We start from the raw sequence: 13,646 nt of genomic DNA on the forward strand, positions 1-13,646 counted from the left end.
GAGTCATGTATAATAAAGAAAACTCGTGTAGATTTGATCAGCAGCAGCCCCTGGATGTACAAACTGAATGAACTACTTGTAAGCAACATTTTTAGGCATGTAGTTTTTAAATAGTGGTACGGTAGTTTTTATGTTTATGTATTGCTGCCACAGAGCTGTCTTTGTAACAAATAATGATTTTTTGTATCACGTGACCGTGAGGAGGTGTGGGAAATACATGAAAGTGCTTCTTCAACTCCTTTCATTCCTTCCTCTAGCTCTACGACGATATATATATATATATATATATATATATATATATATATATATATATATATATATATATATATATATATATATATATATATATATATATATATATATATATACATCTATGTATAATTATATAATATACCTATATATGTATAGATAAAATATATTTATGTATGTATGTATATAATACATACATACATATATATATATATATATATATATATATATATATATATATATATATATATATATATGGGTTTCCTGGCCAAGCTTCCATTTCGGCTAGGGTAAAGTGGAGTAAGGTTGCTTTTGGTTAGGTAAGATTAGTTTGGTGAATACGCTACGCGCTGTGTCCCCACTCAAGTGATGCTGTATTTCCCCTGCTCCCGGGAAACAGAGTTTCTCTATTCATTAAACTACTACTTGAAATAACATTAGAATTCGCACTGTAAAGGAAAAATGCGAAGAATGCTCGTAGTTTTCCCGTACTGAAGAAACTTTTCTTTAAACTTAGAGCGCTTTTAGCCAGACGTGTTCCTGCATATTGCATGCACGTTCCTCTGCAAAAGTTAAGTATACCTTAGTTTAACCAGACCACTGAGCTGATTAACAGCTCTCCTAGGGCTGGCCCGAAGGATTAGACTTATTTTACGTGGCTAAGAACCAATTGGTTACCTAGCAACGGGACCTACAGCTTATTGTGGAATCCGAACCACATTACACTGAGAAATGAATTTATATCACCAGAAATAAATTCCTCTAATTCTTCATTGGCCGGTCGGAGAATGGAACGCGGGCCCAGCAGAGTGGTAGCGCCGTACGATAGCGACCCTTCCAATACGTTCCTCTGCAGCAAGACAGCTTGCACGCAGTGGGTCTGGTTGTTACTGTACTATTGTTAGATTATTTGAATGGCGTAGTATTCTACTTACGTTCCTTGTTATTCACCTAGACTCTTTTCTTTAGTCGAAGGATAATGGATTTTTTTTTTCATTTAATTTTAGCAAGGATGCCTTTGTTGATACACATTGTATTCTGGAATTTATCCGGTCTTGGGAAGTAAATTGATATTTTGTAATTTGTTCGTTTATTAATGGTCTTGAAGGTGACCAAATAGTGATAACAATGGTATAGCGACACAGGTGATGGAGTTGAAAGCCGGCGGCACAATGCCAGCTCAGTTTAACATCAACAAAGTTAGGGAACCAAAGTGAGATGTCTTCGAGTGAACTGTAATTGCCAAGAATGTATCACTAAAGTGAATCTACAACTCAGAAAGAAACTGAAATTATTCTTTAATGAGACTTTTCATTTTGCATGTTAGTCTTATGCCGTGATGCACGCAGGTATGTTTACTGTGTAAATGTTAAAATTGCTGCTCATCTTTTGAATGGTTTTGTTTACATCTAGTAAAAATGTTGCATTACGAATGGGTTGTAAAGTTATAAAAAAAAAGCACACGATATTTATTTTCACTGGTAATAGCACATCGATGGATAGGAATGTTGAAATTTTGGGGTCCGAATATATTAAAATGAGAATGACGTCTTAGTGGGACTTGCTGACATCAAACGGCAGGTGACAGGAATTCGGAGAGGTCCCGTGCCATTGGGAGCCCTTGGAAGGACCAGGACAGGTGGGGCCTGGAAAGGACAAAAGAACAAAGCCCAATGTTGTGGTGGGGGGGAGATGGGGGGATGTAAAGTAGCTTATAATATTCCAATACGTGTCAGAAAGATTGTTTAGGCCTTGAGAATTCTCTTCATGGAGTTTAAGCTCCTTTGGAAAGGAAAATAATGGACTTCAAAATATATGCACTATTTAGATTGTATTGTACATAACGGTGAAAAATTGTCATTGTTGTTGAAACTCCTGACGGAAAGAAAGTAAAAAAAAAAAAAAAAAAACTGAATCCTCAACAGACGTTTATCAAGACCGAAATCCAGCATAGAAGTAGCATCCACTCGTAAGCCAATCAGACACAAAACTTAACAAAATTTGTAGACTTAGTTTGCCTTTCTGAAATGATAGTTTAGTGAGGATCCTAGGATCCTAGGTTGAGCGTATATATATATATATATATATATATATATATATATATATATATATATATATATATATATATATATATATATATATATATATATCCAATAGGAAATAATATATCTCCAAAAGTATTTTGCTGACAACTGCTTCCCGTCCAAGCTTTTCTTTAGGAACGTTAACAAATTTTTAAACAAAGTTTTCAGTCCCAAATTCGCTCTACCTACTGTTCCAAAACTACCATTTTTTGCCAGTCTTCCACTAGTACATAAAAAGTCTTTTTATGAAGAATTATATAAAATCATCAATCGCCATATTCCAGCTATTAATTTAAAGCTAATACCAAGAAACCCTTTAATGATTGGCCCTCTAGTTAAATACAAAGTAAAGCCAAGCCCACTAATGACCTCCGGTGTAATGTACAAATTCACTTGCCCCAGATGTGACCTGGGGACATGTGTCGGTTGCACACGGAGGTTTCTGAGGGTGAGAATAGATTCTCATCGTGGTGTTAGCTACAGAACAGGTGTTAAAGTATCGAACCCGGAATTCTCTAGCATACGAGACCACGTGTTTAAATGTAAACATGAAATAAAAAATGATGATTTTGAAATGTTGGGTAGAGCCTCGAATGACCAACTTCTGACGGTTGTGGAATCATTATTTATTATACAGATTGTTCCGCAGTTAAAACTCCCAGTCCTCTGTCACACCTCTATACCTATCGTGAGTGTTCCTGGAACCCCAAGTTACCCTTCGCTGTCATTCGACTGTTTCTTCTTGAAATATAGGTGTGCCTTCTATTCTGTATTTCAGTGCTTGTTTATCTTTTTAATCATTTTATAACAATTGTAATTTTTTATTTTCGTTCTTGTCTGAGTCTTTTTAATGACTGTAAATTTGTTCGTCTTTTTAGTCTTGAAAATGGGACTTGTGGTCCAGAAACGTCGGCAGCTTTAAGTCATGATATCAACATGCCTGTCCCTCTCCCTCTTCGATATATATATATATATATATATATATATATATATATATATATATATATATATATGTATGTATGTATGTATGTATGTATGTATGTATGTATGTATGTGTATATATATACATGTGTCTATATATGTGTGTGCATTCCAGATTTTCAGGGAAAGGCGTTTGATTACATTGCATTTATTCAAAGGCCGATGTTTCACATCGCACGATGCATTTTCAAGACTGAAAATAATATAAATAACTGTATATATTTTTTCTCTTTTTTTTCCCTCAAGTGATATAAAAGCTGTACAAATATAAGAACAATAAAAAGACACAGATATAATTGTCTTTTTATTGTTCTTATATTTGTACAGTTATTATATAATTTGAGGGAAAAAAATGTGTGCTATTATTTATATTATTTTATTACCGCTTTCAGCCTTGAAAATGCATCATGTGATGTGAAAATTTAGCTTTTGAATAAATGTAATCAAGCGCCTTTCCCTGAAAACCTGGATTGCATATCAACTAAGGTTCTTGCCTACCAGTCGAGAGGACCGGGGTTCAAATCATACCACTCATTGGTGGCTTGGGGATGGCACTATTGCATAAATATGGTAGCCTGCCAACCTAGTGGTCTGAAAATTTGAGAGGGTTATTAAGAAAATAGGTACCAGCCCTCAGGCTGGGGGTTTAAACAGCGGGCCTAGCGACCCTCTGGCCACGTGTCTTAGGCAACAGGACTTCTCCCCCACTGGTTGTCGGCCTAAGAAACCGGAGTTCAGCACTGGCCCTATGAGCCTTGTGAGGCTCAGGAGGACACACACACACACACACACAATATGTAAATATATATATATATATATATATATATATATATATATATATATATATATATATATATATATATATATATATATATATATATATATATATATATTTCTGACTCACCACAGGACCAATCCCAGTCTTTCAAGTAGTCCAGGGCATTACCAGTTTGGACGCAGAGGTCATAAAAGAAATTGGAACCTAAGTAATTCTTTTATGACCTTTGTGTCTGAATTGCTAATCCCCTGGACTCTCACTCGAAAGACCGGGATTCGGTCCCATGGTAAGTGAGAAATTTATATATATATATTTATATATATTATGAGTTTCTGGGCCAAGCCTCCATTACGGGTAGCAAATTCCTGAGATGTATGCTAGTATTGCACCAGCCCCTAGGTTAGGTTAGGTTAGGTTAGGTTAGGTTAGGTTGGGTTCGATAAGTTGCAAAACTTGCCGTTACTGGGGTGTGGGAAACATAATGAGATTATTTTCAAGAAAATTCTATGGTTAGTTTTTAAGATATGGCGTCCCGCTTTTCTCAGGGTAAGGCGGTATTTGGTTATATCTGGGGAAAATGCTGCCCGGTCGGGTAAAATGGGGTAAAGTTGCATTTGGTTAGGTAATATTAGTTTGGTAAATAGCTTCAACGCTGTACCCCATCTAAGCGAGACTTACGTTCAACCCCCCCCCCCCCGCCCCCCGCCCCCTTGACGCAATGTTTCCCTTGTTCCTGGGAAACACAGTTTCTCTATACATTAAACTACTTCTTGAAATACAATTAGAATTCGTGCATTAAAGGGCAAAATGTGAAATAATCTCGTAGTTGTAAAGAAACTGTTCATTGTGCGGTATTAATGTTTACGTAAGCTTGTAATTTTCTCTCTCTCTCTCTCTCTCTTTCTGTGTGTGTGTGCCCGCCAAACCATATTTCGACTGGAAAGTAATGCGGAGTAAGATTGAAGCCACAAATATAATAAAAATAATGATAACGAGTTTTTGTATCCGATGCTAGGCGAGTCAGTTACCGAATGTGCGTCACAAACCTGCCTGCCAGACAGACGCCTCGTGGGCCAGTTGATAGACCAGTTTTAGTTTTCTCTGGATAATAGACATTTTCAAGAATGGTGACTCGAGTGGAATTCCCCCGGGGGGCGATTTGAGCTTGTGATAGAAGGTTTTCACTCGCGGCGTTGATTTGTTCCCGGGGTTATGTAGACTTAACAAGGTTGTGTTGCGTCTTATGTTAAGCTTCAAGTAAAACAAAGATTTTGATTTATTACTGCTGGAATATTAACTTTCATGAGGCGAATATGTTATTTCCTTGCCTTGAGTATGTTCATTTTTATTAAATTGTGACTGGAATGTGTTCATCTTTTAAGCTGTGACTGGAATATGTTCACCTTTTATGAAGATGCAACTGGAATATGGTCACCTTTTATTAAGTTGTGACTGGAGTATGTTCATCTTCATTGAAGATGCAACTGGAATATGGTCACCTTTTATTACTGGAGTATGTTCATCTTTATTGAAGATGCAACTGGAATATAGTCACCTTTTATTACTGGAGTATGTTCATCTTTATTGAAGATGCAACTGGAATATGGTCACCTTTTATTACTGGAGTATGTTCATCTTTATTGAAGATGCAACTGGAATATGGTCACCTTTTATTACTGTAGTATGTTCATCTTTATTGAAGATGCAACTGGAATATGTTCATCTTTTATGAAGATGGAACTGGAATATGGTCACCTTTTATTAAGTTATGATTGGAGTATGCTCATCTTTATTGAAGATGCAACTGGAATATGTTCATCTTTTATGAAGGTGTTACTGGAATATGTTCATCTTTTATGAAGCTGTAACTGGAATGTGTTCATCTTTTATAAAGATGTGACAGGAATATATTGATCTTTTACTAAATTATAACTGGAATTTTTTTATTTATTATTAAGCTAATGTTTGGGCTATTATTCCTTTCATATATTTGTCTTCTGTGTCCTTTTATGTTTCCTATTATTCATCCACTTATTTATTTATTTGCATATTTTTTCGAACGTTTTTAACGTTTTTACGAGATTGAGGAATTTAAGCGAAATTATCCTCATTGTCATTTAATTGTGATGTCATGATCGACTTCATCAATACAACGGTTATATTTCCTGACAAGTAAAGAAAACCCACAAAGGAAAGAAGTTTCAGCCATTTCCGGACACCTGTGCCAAATTTCCGGCGAAGCGTCCTAGGAAACCTCCTTGCATGATTTCGAAACATTCAGTGATTTCCACGGGTGGAGGGGGTTGGCATTCAGGTCCGTCGGGAATATGATATCGGTCTCTTAAGCTATCTTTCCGTTTTGTGTCATAACGAAGTAAAGCAGTTAGAGCTGCATTTGATGTCTTCTTTAGCCTTTTACTGTACCTCCTTTCCAAAGCCTCGGTTTCCGACCTTCCAGTTCCACCTTGAGATCTTAATACGTCATCTCCTTTATTTTCTAATTTGCGCTGTCCAACCACTCCAACTCCCTCTCCGGTCTTAAGCGCTAAATGGCCGCAAGTGCGCCAGTACTTGGCTCGACATCAAAGTTTACATTAAAAGAATCTGTCTTTTTAATATGAGTGTGGAAAATTCGCTAGCTCCTGCTTGCATGTTTATGTTTACGTGCAACTGTACACACACACACACACACACACACACACATATATATATATATATATATATATATATATATATATATATATATATATATATATATATATATATATATATATATATATATATATATATATATATATACACACACACATAGTATGTGAATGTGTTTCCACCATGGAGGAATGGCTGTTGGAGATGCTAATAGTCCAGTTTTTAGCAAGGATTTTTGGAGAAGAGGTTGCTACTCCCATACCTTGCTCCAAGGAAATTGTAAGTGTTAATGTGCTTATGGCTTCTGCCATTTCTTGGTGGTCGCCCATCCAAGTACTCAAAGATTTCATTAAAATCTTCTCAGCGTTTTGCATTTTGATTTGTGTTCAGCGTTCACACTTCACTTCCAGAAAGGAGAGTTAGCTCAACAGTCCCTTCATATATTCCAAACTTGGTTTCTATAGATTTAAGTCTTTTCCCACACGCACATCATCACATATACTTTGATTCGCCTCCTCTCTCATATTATTATCATTTGTTTTATTTACTCCTAGATACCTACAGGAATTAGCCGCTTTCATTCTTCCACTGTCCAAATTGACATTTCATTGCTCTATTTACCCCGATAACCTTACTCCATCTCACATTTACTCTCAACTTTCTCCTCTTGTGTGTGTGTGTGTGTGTGTGTGTGTGTGTGTGTGTGTATGTGTTTGTGTTTGTGTGTCTTCAGTGTAGTTCCTGCATAACTGAATTATAACAATGTTCGTTGTTCTTCACTAAATTATACACGGCGAGGTCTTACAAAGGAACCGCTATTGTGGTGGGCCTCTTGTATTTACCCTTGAATTATTCTTGCATATAAATCCATGACACATTCTCTAGGCTACTTGACGCACAGTTCTGTTGGCGACAGACATATTGAAGGACTCAACACAAAATCATTTGTTTTGCCTGTTGTGTGTTGTTGTGTTTTCGTTCATAATGTAAATTAAACATGGTTGTCAGGTTTATTGAGAGGTAATAATGAAATGTATGATGAATTATTTTGAAAAAATTTTGTGAATCAAATACAATGTCACATTCTCGCAATGAAAACAACTTACAGAATTCTGACGTAGTATTGAAAGCACTCCTTTCGTGAAAATGTGACGCAGCTGTGCGCATTTCTCGTCCATAAATTGAGCATAGTTGTTCATGGGCAATATATTGAAGTTATAAGTACTATATCGATTATTATTGTTTATCATGAGCATATCCTATAAATGGTTTCGTCCCGCTAATGATGAGGATTATCAAGAAGAGACCTTCCCGTTTTGAATTATATATAATGTATATATATATATGTGGTAGATTGGTATTTATGTTGATAACCCGCCAGAATGTTTGATTACGTTATGTATTTGTCGTTAGTGGATGGTTGTTTTCATTTCTGTAGTTTGTGCCGTATTTTTTTTACCGTTGACATTACCAGTGTACACTACTCTGTTGACCTCTTTAATTTTTTGTTTGGTTCTCAGCTGAATAAAGCCTTGAATATGCAGTGAGTTTTTTATTACAATATATTTTAGCAGAATAATGGACGTCCCTGTCGTTTATTTCTTATGAACTCCATTTTCCAGCTGAGAATTACAGTAGTTGACTACTAATCAGGTACCCGGTTTGGTGCTTAGGCCAACAGAGCCACACAAAAGTTTCCTTTCTTTGCCCATCTAGATGCTAGATGATCGTGAGCGATTCCATTGACTCCTTAGGGCCAGAGAGAGAGAGAGAGAGAGAGAGAGAGAGAGAGATAACCTCATTCCCGATAGCTTGTGTTCCTTTCCAAACATTCTACGCACGGGACGTTGACAGTCACGTAAGGAGAGGAGAAAAGCGAACGGAGAATGACCTTACCGTCCTTGTTTTCAAATTGGTTTGACTCATCCCAGATCCTGAGAAGACGCGTACCTTCTACTTGTTTGAATGCTGTCCGTCGTGTTTGCAGTCAACCCCTTCAGAGAAGTAGAGAGACTGGCGGCGTTTGAATACAGATTGAGTGAATCAGTAGAATTTTCTATTGCGTCACGCGTAATAGAATTCGTATTGCGTTGCATCAACTGAAGTAACATTGAGGGAGATTATGTTATCATAACATTGCTAAGGACAGCAACACCTGAAACGATGCAATTCATCGGAATATGTTCCTATTGTAATGTATTCTATGCTTCATCCTCCTTTCTTTCCTATATCGGTTTCACAGAGGAAGTTCCCATTACTGACATCCCTACTCAGAAGTGCTGTTTTATCGATACTGTCTGCGAATTTAAATACCCGGCATCGTCTCGCCTCAAAATGATCCCACTGTCCCAAAGCCACACCATGTTATTTAGTGGTAGTGTTAAACCAGATGGAACTTGAATAAATGGCAAAAGAGCTAACGGTAACAGGAATAACAACAAAGAGGGAGAGGCCATAAGCAATGGGGATTACTCTAGTGAATCACGCGGGACAAAACTACATAACCGCACCTCGTCAGTTCAGGTTGGAACGCCAATCTCGGAACGATTTTTTTTTCAACTGCGTATCTGCCATAGTCACCGGTTGCTATATATGTACTTTCTCTTCAATAAGAAAAGAGTTTTGGCGTGGTATACTCATATACAGCTACAATCTCTTGACGTAATTTGCTTGGAATGAATGAAAAGCAAAAAGCTTTTAAAACAGTCACCCATTGCTGCGTAAAATATTTGACCTTCGAAGAAAACTGAATCTTCCAGGTAAGCGTTGAAGTCCCGGTACCCAGCTGCCTTCTGCAGCCTGCTCCTCCATGCAACATCCACAACATTCCGGAACTTTTCGCTCAGGCTGAATAAAGATCCACTGCTTTACCCAACACGTCATATGATGGAATGTTTTTGCTCACTCACCCCTCCATTGCACGTAGGCTACGTTTAATTTTCAACTTATGTTTTAAGAAGATTAACAAAACAGTATTTAAATCATTGTTTTTATCAGTATGAGTGCGGCAGTATTATACGAGCAATGACATGAATAATAAATGAATTAGAAATAAACGATAGTCGTTGCGACGCTAGCTTACCTACGCATCGCCTCGTGGGTCGCGCGGGCTACTTTCCGGTATAAAGGCCCAACCCAGTCGAAGGCGGCATCACTCTCCGCCCAGGTGTAAACACAGAAACACTCGTCTGCGTTTCTCCTCCCGTAGTATTCACTTCGTCTTCGACATCATGGTGGACGTTTGCGATATAATCCTATTCGTGGGCTTGTTGGTTTTGCCAACGGCCCTGATCGGTGTGCTCGTGTACTCCGGACAGCCTCTTGAAAGTGGAGTAATGGCGGTGGCACTTCTGGTACTCCTTGTGTTTATGGTATTGTTGTTAATGAAGCACCTCATTGCAAAGAGGAAGAAATCGAAGGAGGACTCACTCGAGAAAGAGGTAAGCTTCAACCTTCGAACTTTTTTTTTCTTAAGGACATAATAATGTACACTTATAGAATATTTAATTAGTATCATATGCCTAGTTTCATTATCTGAATGTATTAGAGATTGTTTTTCCTTCAACATTTAAACGAAAGCTACTAAAACATATTAGCGAATAATGTTCCAAAGTAAATCAAGCATTCGAGTTTAAATTTTCTTGTTACTGGTTTTTATTTATAATTAATGTTTCTTGTTGATACCGTCCAAGTTATCGAAGTGAGGTATTGTTGCAGTGTTTTCAAGATCGTTTTATATGTGATTATAATGGAATGTGGTTCGGCCAAAACTGAATGATGAATGGTGAAGTAGGACAATGAGAGGTTTCAGAGGGAACAATAAAGTGATAGTGGAGCAGGCGTGATTGAGGACGTGACAGTAGCCTTGTGCCTTGTTGCTTTTAGCGTCGTTTTCAAGTTTCAAGGACAAATTTCCGGTTGCAGCTGTCCATTTCACCCACTTACACCTCGCGTATATACGGATTATGGGAAATATCTTGCCAAACATTGACTCTCGTATAGCAATTTAATTCTGTCAATAATTTCCCGGCTTTCTTGCAACGTTTATCTCCAAACAAAGACTTCCCTCATTTGGCTTACATTTTTGTTTATTAATTATTCTCTAACCTTTGTCAATATAGAAGTAAAATGGGAAAGATGAGTTTTATTTAATGACGTGCATTTCTCCAAATTAGAGCTACAAGACTAGATCTACTTCCCACAGTACAAGATCTTTCCGAATAGTTTGGAAGTGTTAAACACATATGGACGTATAAATTAATATATATATATATATATATATATATATATATATATATATATATATATATATATATATATATATATATATATAATTTATGTGTGTGTGTTTGTCTGTATGTATTCGTACTTGCATCCAGTATAAACCGACAAAATTAGGACTAACCGCTGGTTAAGCACATACTTGCACATTAAAGAAAGAGCGAAATCCAAAAAATTAATCCCGTAGGTAAATTTTTTTGTCGATAAGCTTTACCGTTTGGTTGCGCTCAACTTCTTTTCGGCGACTCCCACATCAACCAAGACGCATTTCTAGATCTGCTGAATAATAAAGGTGGAAGTAATTGCGCACTGATTTTTCCAGTGCTGTGGTGGCCTTGATATCTTCAACTGTAGCGTTTTAAAAGTTTCTGCGCTAAGCCATAATTTTTTTTCTTCCCGCTATCGACTTAAGTGTATGTCATCTTACACGTTTATAAACAGTAAGACCTTGGAGTGCGTTCTTCGGTAAATCTAAATTGATATGGTTCTTGCGCTAGCGACACACACTCACATATGTATATAAATATATATATGATATATGATATTTATATATATATATATATATATATATATATATATATATATATATATATATATATATATATATATATATACATATACACACACACACACACACACACATACATACATGCATATATACATCCGTACATACGAAGAGTCGCGGGAAGGAGGTTGGTTAGAAAACTAGTATACCCACAGTAGTTTTATTGCTCTGTACGTTTATATGTCATTTTCTCTAATTTTCATTTCCATTCTTTCTAGGTTGAACTTGAAATACCCCCAGACGTGGTCTGAGCAAGAGGATTGACCCTCAGAGGAAATTTGGCTCCTTTTCCTGACAATTTCGTCCAAGGGATGAAGCCTTATTCTTTTTCTCAAAAAGAAAACAGGCTGCCCGATGCCTACAAGAAATCTTGCACTCTGCCTTGTAGGTCACGAGACCTCTTGGTCCTCCCCAGCCTGAAGAGGCATCTCAAGCCAAGCTAGTGGAGCCGTCCCCTTCTCCGGCGGAGGAAATCCTGAGGATATTAATGGCGCCAATTCTTCAGAAGTGTGACTTCAGTCTTAAGTACGCGAGAGGACATCGAAACATTCAAGTGTGTCTTGTTGTTGTTGATAATGCTCGTGATCAAAGCTGACATTTTCCTGCTGGTGTTGAAGTCGAAAGTAGGAAATAACTCTCTGTTTATTGTGGTTTTGCATCCTTGGCAGTTGGATGCTGGATTATAGTACAGTACAGTTACAGGTGATGAATCATTACCGTAGTAACCAAAAGTGGTTAGAGAATGAAAAAATGGAACTGATAATTATATTTCTAAAATGAAAGCAAATTATTACTTGTTATTGGGATGTTGATAAAGCGTTATGTAAAGCATTGCTATATATTTCAGCTTCTGCAGATAATAAGAGAATGCTAAAAAAATAAATTGTCTGATAACAATGAAAATTTGTATTTTTACTTTCCTGAACAGTATTACATTAGTTATTGAATTATAACCCTTCCCCAGCCTATACATTTTCATATTTTAATGATAGCGATGAAAAAAATTATGACGGCCTTCCTTTTTTTTTTTTTTTTTTTTTTTTACTTTACCAGGGTTTTGTAGACGTTATAGGCCTACCTGAGCTAATCTGATTAAACTCTCTCCCTCCCTGTGTTAAAAAAAATTGTATAATTACCCGAATAAACAGCTCCATCTTAAAAAAAATACCTGAGTTCACCGCTCCTTTCATTACAAAAAAAAAAAGTGTTTTTATTGCTCTTTCATAAAAAGAATGTCTGATCAGGCTCTGAGGCTTATGCCCTTCCAATGAGACCCTACAGTATCATGTTTCGAAAATCATAGAGATTAACAAACCTTCCATTAAGCTGCGTAGTTGAGCAGTGATGTGCATAAAATGTACAATCACGTTCATTTCTTTCTTAACTTGGGCTCCTGGAAGTTTATGGAATCCTTAATACGTCTACATTAACGATCAACCGTTACGTATTCTTCTATGAATTAGTTGTTCAATTGCTCTACAAACTTCAACGTCAGCATTGCCGTTATGTTAATTCTTTGTTTAAAAAAACCTAAACTATTTAGTGGGTTTTCTAAATTTTTCAAGTATTTCTTTCAAAATAAGGCAGCCTCTAAGTTAACCATTTCCCCCAGAATTTCAGTTGCTCATGAAAAATAAAAAGTATCATTTGTGTTTATCTCTGGCAAATAATCGGCAGATGATCCACGGGAGAGTATTGCATTATACACGTTTCCTTATATGGTCCCTGTACTTCAGTATAAGGTAAAGAAATTAATATATTAGATAAATGTTTAGGAATTGTCATAGTTAAGCATTTGAATGTGGTTGACGCTTGTAAGTAGGAAATCAGCTTGCGAACAACATTATTCTTGACACCACCGGGAATAAATGAACATTATTAGAATTAATGGAGTTCTTTTAATATTGGACTAGCACTATCATGAGCAATGGTGTCATTGTCGGCTCACAAATCAGTAAGTTTGGTTCGATCCCAATGACCTTAAAAATTTAGTTTGCTTCTGTTGTCTCAAACAGTGGATTATGTACCTAGTCGTAAATCGACTGATGTTGGTCGCAGA

General features: G+C 36.6%; 1 protein-coding gene across 4 annotated transcripts in view; it reads left to right on the top strand.

Moving 5' to 3' along the window:
* The window catches only part of LOC136843307 (uncharacterized), a 166,811-nt gene that overhangs the window by 56,146 nt on the left and 97,019 nt on the right, over positions 1-13,646 (top strand). The window contains exons 1-2 of one of the 4 annotated variants that reach the window (XR_010854522.1): positions 9,892-10,181; positions 11,806-12,490. The exons of 2 other annotated variants lie outside the window; for them this stretch is intronic. The gene's annotated coding sequence lies outside the window, so the exon portion shown is untranslated. Of the gene's footprint in view, positions 1-9,891; positions 10,182-11,805; positions 12,491-13,646 lie in introns of those variants that run through there. One more of the 4 variants, XM_067111543.1, reaches the window with a different exon arrangement.

Source organism: Macrobrachium rosenbergii, chromosome 11 (assembly GCF_040412425.1).
Source record: "Macrobrachium rosenbergii isolate ZJJX-2024 chromosome 11, ASM4041242v1, whole genome shotgun sequence".
Classification (NCBI taxonomy): domain Eukaryota; kingdom Metazoa; phylum Arthropoda; class Malacostraca; order Decapoda; family Palaemonidae; genus Macrobrachium; species Macrobrachium rosenbergii.